Source organism: Lissotriton vulgaris, chromosome 11 (assembly GCF_964263255.1).
Source record: "Lissotriton vulgaris chromosome 11, aLisVul1.2, whole genome shotgun sequence".
Lineage (NCBI taxonomy): Eukaryota > Metazoa > Chordata > Amphibia > Caudata > Salamandridae > Lissotriton > Lissotriton vulgaris.
In genome coordinates, this window is record NC_141699.1 from 619,700,016 (window position 1) to 619,722,145 (window position 22,130).

Genomic DNA, 22,130 nt, shown 5'->3' on the forward strand with positions numbered 1-22,130 from the left:
TTGGGCTACATTTGGGCTCTTTTGTCTCTGGTGGCCATTTTGGGAGACTGCATGTCAGAATGTTTTAATGAAATAGAAAAGGATTTGAGAAGTCACTCAAAATGTGCCCTAATTTTTCATTCTGCAGCACTAATCATACTTTCTATGGCAAAATATACCCCCTCATGTTGTTTCTTTTTAAATTAAAAGTTTTAAGAGTTACCACTTTATTCCAATCAAGATGGCTTCAGGTGTGCCATACCTTTGTAATAAGTAGGACTGTTAGCGCTCTAGTTGTTCTTTAGAACACTCTGGGACATTCTGTCATTGGGCTATACTTGGGCTACATCTGGGTGATATTTGGGCTACATTTGGGCTCTTTTGTCTCTGGTGGCCATTTTGGGAGACTGCATGTCAGAATGTTTTAATGAAATAGAAAAGGATTTGAGAAGTCACTCAAAATGTGCCCTAATTTTTCATTCTGCAGCACTAATCATACTTTCTATGGCAAAATATACCCCCTCATGTTGTTTCTTTTTAAATTAAATGTTTTAAGAGTTACCACTTTATTCCAATCAAGATGGCTTCAGGTGTGCCATACCTTTGTAATAAGTAGGACTGTTAGCGCTCTAGTTGTTCTCTAGAACACTCTAGGAGGCTGCAGTAGAACACAAAGGAATCAACTGACAGTCTCTGTCCTTGTTGCATGTACATGTTTTACTGAGAATGTCAGACTTCATTTTCACATGACTGAGAAAGATAATGTGAATTTACAGAAAATATGCTTTCAGTTTAGCTTATAGATCCCCTTCCAAACCACTGTGGGAAAATCATGAGATATTAGTTTTCTTTCAAACAATATTCATGATATCACAGCAGAAGGTTTTTTCACATGGTAAAATCACCTTAGAACCCACCACAATTCCTAAAACGAGTATGGTACCATCAACAAATGATTTATAATGTAACTAAAGTCCTAAAACCCTCTATTAACTACAATGCTTTTTAATGAGGTGCTATCATGTATATTGGTCCCAAGATGGCTGCCAACACTTCTTGGATGAAGTGCTGACAGCCAATCAGATCAGATGTGTGGTTAGGCTCCGCCCAGATATATATCTTTTTTTTAACCTAAATTACTCAAAATCCACTGGAGCACATATATTGAGACCTAGCAAAGGCACATCGGGCTAACAGTCCCTACAATTTTGCCAAGTTTCGTGCAAATCCATTCAGCCGTTCGAGCTAAAAGTGAGGCCAACCGCCCTATGGAAATTAACATGGGAAAAACGCGTTTTGGGACCCCCCTTTTTTCTCGGCCCCCCCTTGATGAAACCCCCCAAATTGTCAGGGGCTGCTCAGAAACAAAATGTTCCATTTTCCTGAAAATTTCAGCCAATTCCGTCCACAAACGCCAAAGTTATTAGACATAGAATTTTCAAAAATCCCATAGAGAAAAAATCCTAACTATATATACCTACTGGCGACCGCCAGTAGGTAATATATATATATATATATATATATATATATATATATATATATATATATATATATATATATATATATATATATATATATATATATATATATATATATATATATATATATATATATATATATATATTTGTAAATGCATAGACTAGTAAAAAATATGATAAAAAAAATTAGATACAAAAGTTGTATGGAGAAATGTAGTATTTCTTTCTTCTTACTTCTTAAGTGTCAGAAAGAAGTGAATTAATATTTCTCACTATGTAGAATCAAATCACCAAGTTAGCACAACAGAAGGTTCTGGCAGGCAATGGAAGAAATCAGTTAAGTATAGTACATAGGTTCAGTTATATATCCTGTCAGAACAGTACACGTTACCACCTTAATCCAGAAGTCATAGGTTCTTTCATTATTCTTTTGTCATGTTTTCTTTATTGCAGTAAACAAGCAGGATCAGGATTGCAGGACGTGGAGAAAGCACTGGAAACCGAGATGAAAACCGGCAACCAACAAGACGCTGAAAACACCGAAATGAGACGCCTATATGACCTCGATCCAGAAGCTAAGTGAAGTCATGGCAAGAGTTGCAGACGCAAAAAGGCTGGAACGCTAAGCAGCGATTCAGCAGGAAAGGACGGCTTTTAAACCTGCTGTGCTCTGCCTCTATTGCATCCAAAATCTGGAGCGTGGCAGACGTTACACTGCTTGCCAGGCCGGGAATTAATTCCTAATCTGGTGGGTGGGAGCATCACTGTCATGATTGCCGCATCGCTGAGAGAAGGAACTACTAAGATAGCCGCCGCTTACAGATGCTCCTGCGCAGGGGGAAGTCAGGCGAGTTGAAATTCCAGCCCCCTGCGTGTGACGATGCTTCTTGTTCCGGTTTTCACTCTCCCCTTTCTTCCGGTCTGCCACACCCCCTCACTCCCGTGTCCGCTGCTTCTCTTCCTGGCGTCCTGGGGACCTGTCGCTCACCACCAAGGAAAAGAAAAGATACAGACTTCATTGCTGATGTAGTCTCTCTCTGGAACTGGTAACAGCGCTCATGCGCTGCCTTTTGTTACTATTTACAGTTGTTTGGCAAACCGTGGTTCTGGTATTTGCGCTCTTGCGCTACACTTTTATGTTTTTCGATTATTTTGTGATGTACTTACCTGATTTGGAGAAGGGGATTGGGGTCTTGCGGCAGTCCTCTCCTTCAGAGTTATAAGGAGTACCTACAAGATAAAAGCAAGAAAGTTTACAGTGAAAGAAGATTAATTTAGTTGCACTTTTCCCCGCCTTCTCCCTTTTTTAAGTGCATCAAGAATTGTACAGGTGGGCAAGCAGTTTATCCAATCACCCTTTGTTTCCTAAAAAAACTCCTTTATTTCTTTCAGCCCTACGACTCTTGTTGCCACAGTAATTATTCCTATCCCTCGTAGCAGAAGAAGGGAGCACTGAGGTACAGGAGGTTGTACATAGACATTGGTATGCTAGTAGGGTTGGTTGTCTTCTAAAATAATGTCACCTACTTTTCTACAGCCTTGAGTGTGTCCTTGAGGACAGTCTTTAAGTTTATCCTTGATGAAGTCCTCTGGTTGCTGAATACGACGAGGGATTTCTTCCCTTTTTTCCTTGTTTTGTCTCCCTTCTTCCCCGTGTTACCTTTGTTGTCTAGACTGGGTCTAGCGTCATAGGTGATAGGGATAAGTTGTGGATCAGTCTTCAGTTCCATGATGTTCCTACGGAAACACAGGTGAGATCACGACAGAACGTGAAGCCAAAAAAATTTTTTTTTCTTTTCCGCCCGATCGTCATGGAGCTCAGTCAAGTAACATTAGCTGATTTAGCCCACATGTTAGGGAACCTGCAGGCAGAAACACAGTCCTTATCTGCTAGAGTAGACAGCTTACAGCAAGAAAGGAGAACCAATGCCAGTATAGGAATTCCTGGTCCGAGCACCCCTAGTCCTGTCATACAGGTGAACGCCCGCCAGCCCATTCCTTTGGCACCTCCAGAACACTTTTTTGGGTACACTACTAAATTTGCTGCCTTTATTAGCCAGTGTCAGCTTCATTTCATGTGCAAGGCATCTTGTTTCCCTACTGACCAAGCTAAGGTAGCTTTTGTTATTTCTTATCTAGGGGGGAAGACAGAGAATTGGATTATAGCATTGATAGAGAGAAATGATCCATTATTAAAAGACTATAACGCATTTAAAGAAGAACTCCGAAAACTGTTTGATAGACACACATCCACACACTCAGCTGACAAAGTACTTTTGACTTTAAAACAAGGGACCAACGATCTAACCACTTACATTTCCACATTTTATAGATTAGTAGCTGAAGCAGAGTAGCCTAAAGAAAAACGTAGTGCTTTATTCTATAAGGGGTTAAGAGAGGATCTTAAAGATGCACTAGCACAAGTAGTGGACCCTCCTGACACTTGCACAGCCCTTATTGATTTAGTGGTTAAATTGGATCACAGAATTAGCGAACGAAAAAGAGAAAGAGGCAGGTGAGAAGGCTGATGGGTTGCATATTAAGAAAAGACAATAGAAGAGTCTGTACCTATGCAGATAGGCAGCATAAGGGGGCCCCTCAGTGAAGAGGAAATACAAAGAAAAAGGGACAAGAAACTGTGCCAGTATTGTGGTAAGCAGGGCCACTTTCTTAGAGAGTGTCCCGTGAAACCAAAAATGAGGGGTTCGAAAAACTAGCATACCCGAAGTCTTCAGACACAGGGACTGCAGATTATTCAGGACAGATTGTCTCCTCCCTGGATGTAATGGTATGTCAGCCAAGGCACCTTCTTCTTTCAGCTTGTTTATTATGGGAACACCAGGCAGTTGAGGTACAAATAATGATTGATTCTGGAGCTTCCGGTAATTTTCTGGATGCACAATGGGCTCAGAAATTGAAGATTCCACAGAAGTCTAAGGATGTTTAGGAAGAGGTCACAACCATAGACGGTAGCGCTCTGAAATCTGGTCCCATAACATATACTACCATTGAGTTGAACTTAGTAATCGAACGAAGACATCAAGAGAAAATTGTCTTTGATCTTATACAGTCTCCTCATTTCCCAGCCATATTAGGGATACCATGATTATGCCAGCATAGTCCCTTTATAAATTGGAAAACAAGGACAATCGATTTCCACCACGAAGATTGTAAAGACCACATTTTCCTTCCCTTCAGACCACCTTATGATTAGTATGTTAGCCACTAATATCGAGGAAGGCACACTACCAGCGGTTTATCAGAAATACACATCAACGTTTGATGAAGAGAAGGCCACTAGTTCACTGCCACATAGAGTCTATGACTGCAGAATTGATTTGCAGCCGGGAGCCCGTATACCCTGTAGTAGAGTCCATTTCCGAACTGAAAAGGAGAATGTATATTTGCGTGATTATTTGGATGATATGCTAAAAAACTGGTTCATACATCCATCTAGGTCCCCTGCTTCCTCATCCCTGTTCTTTATACCAAGGAGAAGAGGGAGGTCTCAGATGCTGCATAGATTATAGGCCATTGAATACAATTACCATAAAGAACAGGTATCCTCTACCGCTCATTTCTTCACTTCTTGATCAGATCAAAAATGCCCAAGTATTACTAAACTTGATCTTCACGGAGCATACCATTTTGTGCGTGTCAAGGATTGAAATGAATGGAAGACAGCTTTTTGCACTAAATATGGCTTATATGAATATCTAGTAATGCCCTTTAGGCTTTGTAATGCCCCTTCGGCTTTCCAATTTTTCATTCCCAGACCCCACAAGAACACAAAACTCATGTACACAAGGACTTGAAAGGTAACAGGAGAATCATTTGTTTTGTAAATAGGAGAAATGCCAGTTTCATGCACAACAAGTTAGTTTCCTATGATTTGTAATTTCCCCACAGGGACTTAGTATGGATCCTCAAAAGGTGGAAGCTATCCATCGTTGACAAGCACCGCGATCAGTAAATGAAACACTGACTTTTCTTGGCTTTGCCAATTTTTATAGGCGCTTTATGTGCAAATGTTCCGACCTTGCTTCTTCAATCACTAGACTACTGAGGAAAGGAATGTCATTTTTATGGACACCTGAGGCAGATGACGCCTTCAACCAACTAAAAAATGCCTTCACACAAGCTCCAATACTACGACATCCTGATCCTTCCTGTCCTTACGTGGTTGAGGTGGATGATTCTCAAATGGCAGCTGGGGTTGTCCTTTCCCAGGCAGACCGCAATTCAGGAATACTACATCCGGTGGCCTATTATTCTAAAAAATTGACACCAGCCGAGCTGAATCACCCAATAGGAGACAAGGAACTACTAGCAATAAAGAGAGTTTTGAGGAGTTGTCCTGACCAGGTTTTTGGCTCTATTTCTGAGTGATGGTGACTTTAAGCTTGCTACCATCCTAGATCCCTATTCTTAGCTTGTTTTGGTCCTTTTAGGCCCCTTTTCAGACCTAGAAGCATAAACTAGAGGATAGCTGCTTTATATGATGATAGATCCCTTATTCTTGACTCTAATCCATCTATTGCCTATTGGCTTTGACATAATTATGTGTCCTTTCATCATCCTACCTATAGTAGAGGGTGGATCCTGTAGTCCTGACTTTATATTACATATTGGTATGGTTTGTGTATGTACTCTGACAGAGCTAAGTGTTTATTTCATCCTTTTCGGGCCTACACGGCCCAGAAGCAGAGAGACTCCATTTTGCTTCTGACTACTCCAGACTGAGATGCTTGCAGGGTAAAGGTGATGTTTATAGTTAATCCTGTTATGTGCTAGGGGAAAACCAGCAGAGACTGGATCTTATCGAAAAGAATGTGTTTGTCTCTTGGGCCCAGACGTAACATGCAGATGGTCACTGTGGGCTGCGCAGGGAGCCTCAGAGCTGGCACAGGAATTCGGTGGGAGGCAGCTCTCTGTTGGAAATTTCCACGAGGGGAGAGCATTCCATATTAGCGAAGTGCAGAAGAGGCCGAGCGCTCAGTCGGTTTTTGGGATGGTTCAAGTCAGTTGGAGCTGGAGAGAAAAGTCAGTTGGTTGCTGGAGTAGTTAGAGTGCAGTTGGTGTTTTTGGAATAGAGAAAGAAGGCAGATGGTGTTTGGAGCTGAAGAGAGAAGTCAGATGATTTTTTGAGCTGAAGAAAGCAGTCAGAAGCAGTTACTTATCAGAAGGAGTTGTGATCAGCTGGAGCAGGCAGTTAACAGCTGGAGTCTGGAGTAATGCCTTTTGAAAGAGACTGAAGGTATATTGTGGATTAGTCTGTGGGAGAAGCTGGAGTGAGTTGGACATTGGAGCTGGGATAATCAGACAGAGTGAAGAAGCTAGTGAAGCAGACGGTTATCAGAGCGGCAGAAACTATATATTAGACTGAAGTTGGAAGGTGAAGACAGTTCGTGGGGGAGAGGAATCCAGTGCAGAGCGATCAGCGCAGATGTGTGTCCAAGAGTGCAGGGGAGAATCTGAGATGAGCCAAGGCACAGACGAGAGAGGAACCCAGATGACAGCTAGAACAAGACTTCATACTAATCATGTGATATCTGTCCTGTTATATTAGTGCCCATATACATTAATCTTGTCTTTTATTTCCTAGGTTAGATTCCCTACACTGATTAATCCTTTTTCTTTCAGCGGTGTGCAGTCTGTTATAATCCAGTTCCCTTTTTAGCTATTTACAGTCATGTGTTAGTAATAAAGGCTTTCCATTATAAAAAAGAGACCCCGCAGATCTGTGTATGTGTCTATTCCCCTTTACTTTTCAGGCTATGTCTAGATTGCTACTTATTGTGATGTTATAATTTGATATTGTGTAATAAAGGAACCCCAGTTCTTAGTGAACCATTGTGCAGGTGTTGTTATTCATAATAAAGTTAACCTTTCTTCTAGCCAGATGCTGTAATGGTAACTGATGGATTAAAAGGGAGTAGAGGAGCACTTGTATTTGATAATAACCTTTGCATATTGTGATTTGGCCATTCTTGTGTACCACCTAAAATATAACAATTGCATATGAGACATCCCCAGTAGATATTAGATGTATGAGAGAAACTTTCCAACAGAGAGAGAGAAAGCTGAAGGTATTCATAGGACAGAGATTGCCACTAGAGAGAGAGTGGCATTAGTGAGAGCACTGATTGTGGTCAGTGTGTATACCCACAGGATTGTGGCTTGTGTATGTATGAAATAACGAGAGCACTGATTGTGGTCAGTGTGTTTACCCACAGGATTGTGGCTTGTGTATGTATGAAATAATGAGAGCACTGATTGTGGGCAGTGTATATACCCACAGGATTGTGGCTTGCGTGAGTACTGATTGTGGTCAGTGTGTAATGGTAAGTTATCGGATCTGCCCCCTTCACTATGAGTAGGAGGGTAGCATAGTCTGGGTCTGAGTTGCCGCGAGACTATAAGGTATGAGTGTGGTGTAGAGCATGGACGTCCTTAGTAATCAGTGAGTATTCCTAGTAATCCTATAGATTTAGTGGTGTTTTTGATGATATGAGCTTGTATATTGCTAATTCCCCATCCTCAGGTAGGTACCCAGGTGCCTGGATAAATGGGTCCTGAGGAGGGAGATGGTTACGTTTCGGCTGGATTGGTGGTGTTTTGTGAGCTGATTTTATCTGGTCCAAAAATCCTGTCGTCACAGGAGTGGAGGCAGTAGTTATTTGGAGCAAATCACTCAGTGACGGTTCTAACTGACCATCACAACCTCCATTTCTTGAAATCTACAAGGGCTCTTTCCATGAGACAATTAAGATGGTCACAGTTTTTTTGTGACTTTGACTTCGTAATTCAGTTTCAGGCAGGGAAAAAGAACGGGAAAGCAGACGCTTTGTCCCGTTTTGGTTATGAACCTCCTATCATAGCCAGAGAAAGGATAATTGGAGTTTTCTGTTCTGATTAAGACTTCTTAAGGCAGAGCAAAGAAGCTCAGGAATCACCAGTTATGGAAGAAACAGTGGGTTCCCAAGATTGTACCATAGAACATGATTTACAGTATGTGCAGGGTGGCTTAGTACTCCCCACTCAAGAGTTGAGATTACAGGCCTTGGAAAGATGTCATAGCCATCCTCTTGCAGGTCATCCAGGATACAAGAAAACCTTGGCATCCCTACAGAGATATTTCTGGTTGCCCACTATGGGAAAAGATACAAAACACTTTGTTCAAACATGTTACGTATGTGCCCAAGGGAAGGCGTCTCACCAAAGACCTGCAGTATTGTTACAATCTTTTCCTACGTCTCCTTGTCCCTGGCATACTGTTTTCTTGGACTTCATAGTAGAATTACCTCATACCACAAAGGGAAACACCACCCTTTTGGTGGTGGTGGATATGTTTACTAAACTGTCTCACTTTATTCCCTTGACCGGTCTCCCTACATCACGAGTATTAGCCTCTGTATTTCTCCAACAAATAGTACGCTTACATGGGTTCCCAATCGCCCTTTGTTTCCTAGAAAAATTCCTTTATTTCTTTCAGCCCTACGACTCTTGTTGCCACAATAATTAGTCCTATCCCTTGTAGCAGAAGAAGGGAGCATTGAGGTACAGGAGATTTTACATAGACATTGATATGCTAGTATGGTTGGTTGTCTTCTAAAATAATATCACCTTCTTTTCTACAGCTTTGAGTTTGTTCTTGATGATAGACTTTAAGTTTATCCTTGATGAAGTCCTCTGGTTGCTGAATATGACGAGGGATTTCTTCCCTTTTTTCCTTGTTTTGTCTCCCTTCTTCCCTGTGTTACCTTTGTTGTCTAGACTGGGTGTAGCATTATAGGTGATAGGGAGAAGTTGTGGATCAGTCTTCAGTTCCATGATTTTCCTGCGGAAACAAAGGTGAGATCACGACAATCACGGCTTTAATGGTCCTACAGCGGATGGAGCGTAGGGTCTGTCTTTTTTACATTAGTTGGTCTATTGTATTATTTATGATGTTTATTACAAGAAATGTTTGTAGTTATTTTGCTTCCCCCCTTTTTCATTTAACTTTTTCTTTTTTTTCCACTTTTAACTCTTTTTCCAAGTTTCTTTATATACGCTTCCATTTAAATTTTTTTCATATTAATCTAAAACCATTTGTTTGAATTATTCTTCTATTTATCTCATCTCAAACTTTATACATCTGGTGTTTGATTCAATTGTATTTTATCATTTATATTTTAGCTGTTTAACTATGATATTTTCTACTGAATAAAGCTTTCAAACTGAAAAAAACAAATGTGTTGAAAAGTCTCCCCAGGTCATGTATTCTATGACCTCAAAGACATAGGGTACATTTGTTCTAAATTCATCCTGGGGGGCTGCTGCACTTCCTGCAGCCCACACAACAAGTTGGTGGTGCCGTGCCACTTCGTGGGTCATCACAAGGAGAGTGAATTTTGAAACCAAGTGCTTGCAGGGCCTTTCTGAGGCTCTGCGGCCACTGAGCAGTGAATAATAGAGCAGTGGGAACTGCTCGGTATCTGTGTGGCTTTGTGTTGCGTGTGTATTTTTTTTTTTAAAGATGGGTGCCCCAATTCCACTCAGGGCCCACACAGCCGTTTTTAACATTGGGGGTTCGCTGGAGTAGGCCTAAAGCCCCTTCAGCCATGCTGGCTCCGCCCACATGCTGCACTCTTGTGCAGTGCGCTGGAGCCCTCATTACACTTTTCAGGTCCCACACTGTGGGAGTCAAGTCTTCCTGCCGGTGGGTGGGAGCAGTGCTGTCTCTGTGGTCCTTAGGTCCCGGTAATGTGGTCCGTGGGCAGAGTCTTGGTCTTCATGGCCCAGGGATGGGTCCAGGTGCCCCTTTACCTGGCACCAACCCAGGGGATAGGATCCTTGTGTCTATTAAGAGTCTGGAGAAGGGATCCCAAACATGCTCCCTTCCCTGGGTAAATAAATTAATAATAGTTGAGCATTGCTTCAACCCATGGGCACTGGGCCACTCCAGAAGTAGGTCAGTTAAATGGGGCATAGCACAACATGCTCCATGGCATGAAAAAGGTCAAAGGGTCACAATCTTTAAAGGACCATAACTCAGGCCTGTTGGGCTGATTTCAATGATCTTAGGCTCCTTGCACTCCTGGTGGTGAGCTCTATCCACCAGGAGCTTGTTCAGAAGGCCTTCTGACCTCTAAAGGTGTGCGCCTTCCATAGACCTGGATTTACTGGCTCCCTCCACCTGCCTCCGTCGCTATCTGCTCTCCCTAGGTCCCATGGCCTCCTGGCTGTCTTGCAGGGAACCCCGGGTAGCGGTAGAGTCCAGGTCATCCCCTAAGTTGTCCTTGGGGGGTTTAAGAGGTCCACCATCACTGGCTCTTGAGAGGCCCATTTGGTCCTCTGGTCAGTTATAGACAGAGTCCTAGGTCAATCAGGGCATCAGGCAGCTTGTCTTCCAGCTGTCCATAGTGGTGCTGTTGTTACCGTCCAGGTCCAGGGTCTTGCTCACTTTTTTTATTTTAGGTATGCCACTTTTATGCCCAGTTCCAGGCTGCAGGTAGGGAAAACTCCTTTGTTCAACTCTTAAACTAGCTCTGGTCATTTTCCTTCCTCTCCCCTGTGTTTGGCTTCAGTTTGGCTTGTGAAACAATGAAAAGGGCAGGTTTGATGTCCGGGTCATTTGTGGGCCAAATGCAAGTTCCTTTGAACTGTAATCAGTGCAGGGCACAGCTCCCCCCCCCCCCCCCCCCAGCCATCCTGCCAGGAAGACACGCTCTTCTCTACACCCAGGTTCCAATTTATAATTCCCTGTGGGAGAGCTTTCGCCAGTCCAAGCATCTGTCCACTCACTGAAAGGCCACAGAACGTTCAGGCAAGGAAATACCGGCTTACTATAAGCGGTATTTCAAAATGAATCATTTAAAACCTGACTTTAACATTAAAGAGGATTTTAAATTACACCTAAAGTGAGTGAAGAAACATGTATTTAGCTGCTATCAATTTATCTGAATTTAGCATCTAAACAACGTAGCCCAATGATTCCCTATGGCTACAGCCAGCCTTGCTACAATGAAAATTGTTTTTGGGGATATCTCACTATAAGGATATATTTATCATTAATTTGTACAGGCCCTATTTTAAAATATCATGCACCCTGCCTGCATGGGCAATAAAGCCTACCTATGCGTGATCTATTAATATTTCAAAGGCAGATTTAAGCTTATCACAATGGATTTTTGACAGGCTGAATTTGCAGTTAAAATGGCCACAGGCATGTATCCAATGTGCAGCTACTGGGATGCTCACAACGGTTTTCTCCTACTAGCAGGCCGCACTCATGTGTGCATGTGTTCATGTGTAAGCAGCCAAATGCCCCTTCCACCAGCTGTGATGCTACAAGCTTATCTTAAAAGGTGGATTCTGGCGGTAAACACACACAGTCCAATTACCATGAAATTATTGGAGGTGAGGCTCTGGAATTGAGACTCACAAGCAGTATGTTATGTTAAGGGGTTTTATGTAGCACATACCTGCCCCAGCAAAGGGGTGTCCCAGTGCTGACTGGCATGAAATTGGGAGGCCGCAGAGAGGGGCCAGACCCTAAGTCAGCGGGAAAAGGTTAGTTTTAATGGCCTTGCAAAAAGCCAGGTAGTTGTCCACACTGCGGATGTGCACCTGAAGGGAGTTCCAAAGGTTTGCCGCCAAAGTGGGGTAGGAACGTCTTCCTGCCCGCAACTTCCTTACCCGAGGGACAACCGCCAGATGCTGGCCCATAGATGGTAGTTGGCGAGTAGGAGGATAGGGTAAGAGCAGGTTAGCCAGAATGCTAGGGGAGGAGAGATTCATACATTTGAAGGCAATGTAGAGGGACTTGAACTTGACGCGCCTAGCCACCAGAGTCAGCGGATGGCTTTAGTTGCAGAACAAGATCTAGGAAGGCCAAGGAGAGCTCTAGCAGCCTCATTTTGAACCCTCTGTAGTCGTAGAATTTTAGTCTTGTTAACTCCGAGATAAACAGAGCTGGCATAGTCTAACCTAGACATGATGGTGGCCTGGATGATAACTTTACGAGTGGAAGGATGGAAAAAAACTAGCAACGGTTTAAGCCCACGCAGGAGTTCAAAGAAGGTCCCCGCAACTTTTTGGGCTTGGGCCTAGAAACTGTGGGCAGAGTCTACCCATACACCCAGAATTTTAACCACCTGTTTGGTGGTGAATGCACATCCCAGGGACGCCTGCCACCAGCGCTCGCTCCACAGCTCAGCACAAAAACGTCCAAAAACTGGGTGATCAAAAAGCAAAAAAATTCTGGTGTACTAAATGGATGCAATCAATTGCAACACCCATGATCTTCTGAGGGGAAGAAATAGTGGTGGTTGTGAGTCGTTGATAATAGACTTGCAGAACAAGTGTTCTATTTGAACAATGACAGAGGGTCACCACATGGATGATGTAACGCCAGAGGCTAATTTTTATTTCTTGCGAGTTGAATATTTCTCTGAAATTTTTGAAGAGTTGATAAGTTGGATTTGAGATGGGAAATGGACCTGTAAACAGTATTTCATTGTCATTGACGAATGGGTGTACATAGGGTGGCTGCACGATGTTGCCCTGAACACATAATGTGAATTTGATGCACACCCACCGATCTATGGAGCTTTTCCAGGACTGTGAAGGAACACCTGGAATAGAATAGCAAAACTATTATTGAGGAGGAAATATATTCAATATCATGATTGCACTTTTGTATGCCTTTTAAAATGTATAAACATGGTTCTCTTTTTGAGCAATTTAATCCCTTTTTTGCAATGTTTTGCAAATCGTCCCCTTGTATTTATGAATCATATTCACAAAGTATATGGTTCCATACATTATTCTTGCAATGTGCAGGAGCAGTGTCAATATCTGAACTGCATTCCAAGCGAAAAGATTAGACAAAAACTGAATTGTCTTCAAGTTTTAACACTCATTCAGATATTAAACGTCTGGTTAGCCCTTCCACTGTTTCATTGTGTCAACGGTAGGTACTTGCAGCTAGTTACAGAACACGCTGAGCTACCTAGCTGGTTGTTGGTCAGCAATATATCAAAGTCTCCTGCTTGTAGAATATACCTTTATACAAGGTGCTGCCTTTACGTGTTGTTACGCATGGGTAATCTTTAAATCACACTTGTGTAATGTGCGTGATTTTGGGAATTTTTCATTCTGCTTATTATGACAAATTCCTGAAATGATATGCCATTACACCACTTCACATAATTTGCAGTAAAAATTGACTGCAAACGCACAGGAACAAAAGAACGGGAGTGCTGTTATTTGTATTTTTGAATATTTTAAATTGCTAAACGTCCTCGCATCAAGGACGAATATCACTCTGAAATATTGTGCTGAATGACGGATTTGGATTTCGGGCAATTAGGCATAATTTTGCTGAAATTTCGCGTAATTGCGCATGGAGCAAATTACGCACATGGATGTGTGCATCGGGCTGACTTGCTAAAAGATCAGCATGCATTACATTTTCCTGGGATATTGAGGCAAATGGAGCAAAGTGTTCCTATGGCTTCAGTTTGGGGGTAGGGCTATAATTAAGGTCATGGGTGGTTGATTGGCTTCATCCCTGTTTATGGGATCACCCAGCTAATCAATACACAATCAAGAGAAGCAGAAGGGCGCAGTGGAGGGGATAGAGCAGGGCAGTCCGGGTTCAACATGGTTGTAAAATAGATATGGTGCTCCAGGTAGCTGCATAAAGAAGAGGGTGTGAATTAATTAGGAGGAGTTTATGCATACTGGAACAAATGCGCTCTTCGGGAGTGCTGCTTGTACAGGTTTTGGCTGCAGCTATTTTTTTATGGACGGTTGGCTGCAGTTTACACAGTTAATATTCGCTGGCTAAATCATTTTAATTGTCACCACGGATTGTGGTTTATGTGCAATCAATGCCTTATGCGTATTTCATTATTTTACTTTTAATGGAATGGTCAGCTACTTTCTTAATGCATGCGGCTTGATAGAATGCTCTGCTACTGGCTTTTATCATCAGCATGGGGCATGCAAGCAGAAACATGTGTAAAGCTTCATTGTACATGCAGCACAAACCTGGAATCAGCTGCCTCTTGCCATAAAAACTTGTCCATCTTTGGAATCCTTTAGAAAGAAAGTCAAAACCTGGCTGTTCTCTGCATAACTCTAGACACCGTTCTTGAGAGATGAGGGTCTGTCATAGCGCCAAGACGCCCACGGGCATTCGCGCGCTTTACAAGTTGACAAATCAAATCAAATCAAAAATCAAATCAAATGCATAAAAGTTTGCGAGTAATTTTTAAATTTGGATTAAAAACGTATTTCCAAATGAGTCCACAATATTAACTGATTATAACTGTAGCCAGTCTGTTCTGGTTCTGCTTCTCAAATATATTTATACATGCATAATTTTCCATAAGGTCGTAAATGTTGCAAAGGACGTGATCCAGAAATACGCATTTGGGGCCAGATGTAGGAAGGCAAATACAGGTCGTAACGGCCGATTTCGGCTGTTACCGACCGGTAATTGGAGTTTGGGATGTAGGGGCATGTCAAGATACAGAATCGGCAATTTTACAGAATCGGTAATTTTACCGATTCGGTAAAATACCGATTCTGTAAAATTACCGAATCTGTATCTTGATATGTAGGTAGCACTGTAATCAGTGTTACAGGGGTTTAAGAATTCGTTATTTACCACCAACTAGAAGTTGGTGGTAAATAATGAAAACCCTTTAAAAAGCATTTTTTTTGCTATTAAAACAGTGCCATGTTTCAGACATACATGCCCTAAGGGCATGTATGTCTGCAACATGTGCACCCATGCACAATTGAGGGGTGCAACAGGGTGTCAAAGTGACACCCTGCCACCCTTCTATGTTTCCCCCAATTACCGAATCGGTATTTACCGATTCAGTAATTGACATTCATTCCTATGGGCCTCCAGGCCCATAGTAATGAATGCCATTTACCGAATCGGTAAATACCGATTCGGTAATTACCGAATCATACCGATTCGGTAAATAAATCGGTAAAATTACCTACATCCCGATTGCCAGTTCTTAAATACCGAATCCGATTGATTCGGTATTTAAGAATCGGTAATCTGGGATTACCTACATCGGGCCCTTGGACACGTATTTTTCCTGTGTGCAGAGAAAATACCTGTTGGAATAACCCTGACACGACAACCAAATTAGATTTCGTGTTTGCCCTCCCCCCCCCCATTCCCACTGTAGAAAGACATTTGCAACAACCTTTCACATAAGTAGTTTTGCACGCATTTCCAAGTTGATAGATATCTGAAAACTATATATTAACATCCACCAAGTCAGATGTTTGGATCCCTTTCCAGGTCCCTAACTGTTATTGTAGGAGAATGGGTTGGTGGATTTTCCAGTTATGTGGATCAATGGTTAATAAAGATGCACTTTAGTGCCCCAAAACATTTCTGCATCAGGCCATGTATGATTTTCAGTAAATACGACCTACTGGTAGTTTCCATAATAAAGTTAATGGGATGGAATCAAGGATGCTCATTACAGAATGCTACTTTTGTACAGCCTGCAGTCATCTGCGTACCTCCAACTACCAGGGGCCATATTATAGAAAGTGCCCCGGGGGCGGAACGGGCATGGGCGTCCATTATAGTCAGCCCGAGGCACTTTCATATTACAGAGGGGGGCACAGACACTTGTTCTTATTATATTTGCGCCAGTGCTCTCATAAGAGGGGGTTCCCTCATTCTCATGGGAATGTGGCCCATGCAAATGAGGGATTCACTTTGTCGCTGCACCTGTGCCACATTAAGGAAGCAATTATAAAAGAACAGTGGTCCCTTACAGCACAGATAAATAGACCGGATTAGCACAGTAATATAATAAAGACTGTGTCAAAGAATTCCAGGGAAGGAGACACTATAAATAACATGGAGAAAACACAAAGGTAAGTGGGGTAAAGTTGAGAAATAAGGTTCAAAGATTTCAGGCAGAAACAAAATATGGCCAAGATGCAATCAACAGTTAGGCCAAAAGATTAATAAAAGCACCATTTCACCAATATACAATAGTTACGATGAACAATTCAATGTCAAGGTGCTAAAGTCGACAGGGGATTCCATGCAGCACGGGCTCTACGCTGTCCAGTCCGTGATGCATGGAATCGCCCGTGGGTCAACACTTTGGTCCGTATCACTCCTATTTGCTTGCTTATTCCTGGTATTCACCTACTGTGAACAGCGGTATCAAAAGTATCCCGGTAATCCTTGGACACCCAATGACCACTGACCAGCTCCAGTAACCCGTTATGCCATGAACATACCCTCAAATATCACCAGGCCCTCTGCCATATTTATAATCACTGACCCTGGGGCTTCCGCCCCTCTTGGACCATTGTGGTTATACTAACTGCACTCAACTTAATTAGGCATCCTTCTCAGGCAACAGAATCCCTTTGGCCTGATGATGATCCCATTATTACATGAGGGATTAAAATGCTGTCGACTTTAACACCTTGGTACTGAATTGTTCATTATGACTATTGTATATTGGTGCAATGGTGCTTTTACTATGCTTTTGGCCTAACTGTTGATTGCATCTTGGCCATATTTTGTTTATGCCTGGGCTCTCTTAACTTTGTTTCTTGACTATCTCACTTTCTTTTGTATTTTATCCATGTTATTTATAATGCAAACAAAAATGTTCATCTCTCCACAGGAATTCTATGACACTGTCTTTATTATATTACTGTGCAAATCTGTTCTATTTATCTGTGCTGTAAGGGACCACTGTTACTTTATAATTACTCGCACCCAAGGTCTCTCTCAAATTCATTGGGTTCACTTGTCCCTTTAAATATATGTATTATGGAAGCAGGAGAATAAAGATGCCTTTAGGAGGCGCACTTAAAGGGCACCACAAAAGGTGGTGCACTTTCAGTATGTCTCTAAAGGCTGCCCTCTGGGGGGTATACAAGGGGCCCCATGCACCCATCAGACATCCTCCTGCAGGCGGGTGCAGTCACTTACTGCACTTGTCTGCAATGTGATCTCCCCTCTTGAAAGTGCAGGCAGGTTGCCTTCTGCACCGTGAAACATGGTACAGCTAATAAATACCTGATTAGTATTTCATTTAAATGTGCTGCCCTCAAGGGCCTTTTGGAAGGTGCAGCATGCCACAAACAGGTTTGGCCTCAGTTGTATTTTATCTGTTTCTATTTATTTCTAGCACTTGTATCAAACCTTCCTCTCTATAAATCCGAATTAATTGATTGATTGATTGATTGAGATCTCCGTTCATGCACTGGGATATTGTGAGATGAAGCCAACAACTGATATGTTCGGGCACGGAGGGATGGAAACACAACTCTACACCATGCAGGGTAAGGTCCTGTCCCCAAAACAACCATGCTTGACCACCATTTTCCACTAGGGTGTATGGAGGGGAGAGTTTAGGGGAGTGGGGTAAGGGCCCTCCCCTTTCTAGCAAAACATATTTTCAAACAATGCTCCAGAAGTGCTTTTTAGGTTTAGCTTCACAATAGAACTCTCAGCAAACTGTTTGGTTATGAGGTTCCGTGACAATAATAATGACGTTTTTTTGACTCGTTCGAAAATGGACGAGTTTGGTATTTTTGAACCGCAAATGACGAGTTTAGTGGGTGTACGCGTTTTCACTACACTACTTTGTACCATTCGTCTTATTCGTGGGTTTCTCAATCTGAACCCACGGGTTCCATTTTAGATACGGCATCCATTTTGTCTCTTGCCCTCAAGTAGCCAGCGAACGGACACTGTCCGCTTCGTGACCCTGGGATTCCCAAGCTCTTGCGGAAGACACGTGTTCCTTTGAGGATGTCTTTATGACGAGGGGGATGACACTGCAAAGGCAGATGGCTCCGCCCGAGGCTCATCTTGCCGTGCTGGTCTATTGTTTCAGCCGTGCATGCATTAGGCACGAATCCTTTGATCCTGCAATCGTGCCTTCCAATATTACCCCCTACACTCTTTTCCAATCTGTTGTCTATCTTTGCCTTCCTTGCACCTGTTTCTGTCTCTTTTCTTAACTCGTTTACAGCTAGAATGGAATGTACTTAATGGTGGGATAATGTACTTTTACAGTTGGGAACCGGCGATGCTACTGTAATTATGTTCCGGGCTCCTGAATACATGAAAGCGACCCTTTTGAAGATTACTGTGGGAACTGAGTTGTAACCTTTTGTTCGCCATGCTGTGCTATGACGAAGATATGTATAAAAGGAGCGATCCACTGTTGCAATTCGAAGCAGTCTCTCAGAACCTACACGTAGTGTACTTCTTGCGATTTCTGTATCCCTGCAGTAAATAAACGCTGATCTTTTGACGCCGAAGGAAGTGTCCCGTGTCTCTGTAAATTGTACGCCAGAACAGGTAACCCACGAAGGTTTCAGGTGTTGTTCCCTGGCACCGCTGGGCCTTAGAATAGCCCAGTCCTTCAGTTGGCGCCCAACGTGGGGCGACACCAGCGGTACCGGTCCAAAGCCCGACGATCGTGAGGAACTTCGTGTGAAATCTCCGAGGGAAGGTGCACCCCACTTCATCGATCCTGTTGTCGAAATAAGTGGTCCGAAGACTTTTCCCGCGAAGATTCCCGCCTCCTGACGGCTGCGACGGACTGATGCCCTGACTGTCGACCTGTTTTGGCGCCTGGCGTAGTCCTTTGTACGGCGAGACGATAGACGGGCCTTCCTGGTGACGCCATTGTTCTTTCAGTTAAGTATTTGTGGGTCGCTCCCATAGTCCTTGGTTGTTGTTGTAACTTGGTTATTTGCATGGTTCCATTGCATTTGTGGTTCTTAGTTGTTGGTTCTTAGTTGTTGGGTTTTATTTGACGATTGCAATTGCCAAAAACCGAGGGTCTTGCATTTTTGCGAGGACATCGTAATTCGATAACCCTTGAAGTTTGTAAACTCGGTTAGTGTGCACGATGCCTGACCGTAGTACTTTTTTTGGTTTCTTTAAATGTTGCGGTACGGATTCCCGATTGGAGGACTCATGTCCGATACCTCCAGTTGGAACTCCAATTTATGAGCTCTATAGTCGCCACGGAGTAGGTCCTATCGTATATAATGATTATTGGGTCCGCTACACTAAAAATGATGGTGTCCTTAGCTGGCCACCCCATGGTAGTTTCGAAACTGCAATTTTGGATAATCTCGAAGCAAAATTGTTTAAAAAGAAATCTAGGCCGGCCATGTTTGATTCCTTTCGGTTATGGCGCAAGGAGGCCAAGCAGAAAGAAATCAAACAGATTAAGAAAAATAAGAGAGAAGGTATCATTACGGTGATGAGAAATGCAGAGCAGTTCCAGCGAGACAAAGAAGAGAAGGAAAAGGAAATGTTTGCTAGACTGCAACATATGGCGGTGGATAAGTGTTATCCTGTTTTACCGTCGAGTTCTGATAAGAAGGGAGAGGAAGTGGTAGAGGACCCTTTGTTGTCCTATCTACTGAAATCACCTCCTCCATATGCACAGGATACTACAGCTCCTGTGGTTCCTCCTGTTCCTCAACCTGTCGTTCCGGCAGCTGTTGGTCAGCCTGTCGCTGGTCCTGCCCTTCCGAATCCTCTTGTTCCTCAAGTTGTCCCTGCTCCCTTACCTGCCCTTCTTCCTACTGCTCCACTGCCTATACCTTCTCAGTCTGTTGTTCCTGATACTTCTGCTCTCTTGGCTACTCCTACTGCTCCTACGTTCAGCCCTCATGTTGTTGCCCCTGTACTTCTCTCCTCTTCTCCTTCTGTCCGTAGTCGCATACCTAATGCTGTTGCTAATCTTTACTCTCCATTTGGACCGATCCTCGGGTCCGATGTTTCTGATGTCCCTCAAAGACGAAGTCAAATTCCTGGTGGTAGGGAGAGTGATACGTTAGTGAAAATGACGCGTAAATGGATTAGGCATCCTGCTAAATACACCCCGCTCATAGTTTTCGAGACGTTCTCTCAATTTAATGAGCCCACACAAAGATTTGAATGTGTAAATCCTTACGAGAGGAGTGGGATAATGATGAGATAGACAATGTACCGTCTGAAATGACTGAACTCCAGAATCAGTTTTCGAACGGTATGATTGTGGGTAGTAATGTTCGACGTGCTTTAGAGCGTCTCTTATCCTTTCGATCTTCAGTACAACCTCGAGCATTGTTTAATGACGAAACTGAGGAGTGGATGGCACAACCTGGTCAGTATCCCATGCAAGAAGTTCCCCCAGTGTGGATGCCAGGTGATGCTACTGTTAATCCTGCTATTTTGCCACACTTCCAGAGAGTTTGGATACACCTCCCATGGAAGCGGTCGGAAGTTTTGCAGGTGAAACAAACTTTGCCTGACTCCCGCAAAAATCTGGCGGGTTATTACAAGGAACTATCTCAACTAGTGGATGCTACTATTATGAACCTAGCCGATATTGACATGTTGTTCGGTAACGTAGTACCTCAACCAATTTGGGCAAAAATCCGTCAAGAGAATCACGTAGCCGAGTTAGGCGGTGATTGGGCAGCTCTTGCGGCGGCAGACGGACGACAAGTTGGTGCGGCTAAGCCTGAACAGATCATTGAGAATCTGCCCCAGAGGATAATTACACTTATGAAGACACTTATGCCAGCAATGAGAGTCAATTGGGATAAACTGTCCGCGTGTAAGCAAAAGAAGGACGAGAGTGTCTCCGATTTCTTTACGAGATTTGAGGAGGCATTTATCGATCATAGTGGTCAGGATATGAGCACTGAGGGAGGTCAGCGATTATTTGTAGATAAATTTGTATCGAATTTGTTGCCTGAACTCAGCAACAAATTTAAAAATTCTGAAAGTTCGTGGGCTGTTTCTACTTCTGCTCAAATATTGGCCACGGCTCAATATTACGAAAATAGGGAGAAGGAGGAAAATGATTGTGCGGATAAGAAAAGAAAGGATCTTAAAACTAAGGTTTTGTTGCAGCAAGCGTATCCTCCCCGCTCGAATCAAAATGACTTGCAGCAGCAAAATAGATCGCAATCACAGTCTTCTAGGACGCAGTCGCGTACTGACTCCTCTACACCGAGATCTATGCTAGGATATAATCAATGCGCATATTGTAGGGGTGAGGGCCATTTGAAGTTTAATTGTCCAGTTTTACGTGACCGAAATAATGGTGTTTCGGCTCGAGGAAGTCGTAGTGGTCCTCAACAGGCATCACGTGGTAGAGGTCATGGTGTCACTCAAAATCAAAATGAGCGTTCTACCACTTCATCATACTCGAACAATTGTTTTGATCAGCGCGATTCATCATCTGGTAGATCTGCACAGTATCATGTGGACGACTATTACGTCGAGCATGATATCGATGCTGATGGTAATTACTAGGACAGCCACAGACAAAGAGAGGGAGTAGTATCAGTTCCGGTTGATCAGAGAGGGCCTTACGTCGCAGTTGCCACATCGGGCGTAGTTGAGCCTTTTCTGTTGGACACTGGTGCAGCGAAAAGTTCCATCATGCATTCGAAACTCCCTGGCGCACCTTTGTCTGGCTTAACGAATGTTTCCGTTGGATTCTCTGGCACCCCCGTTAGCAATCCGGTTTCTAGCCCTTTGCCCCTTACAATTGGGCCTCGCGAGCTAGAAGCTCCTTTGATTTTAACTACTGGTTGTGGTGAGAATCTTTTGGGCCTGGATTTGCTGAAACGGTTATATGCGACTCT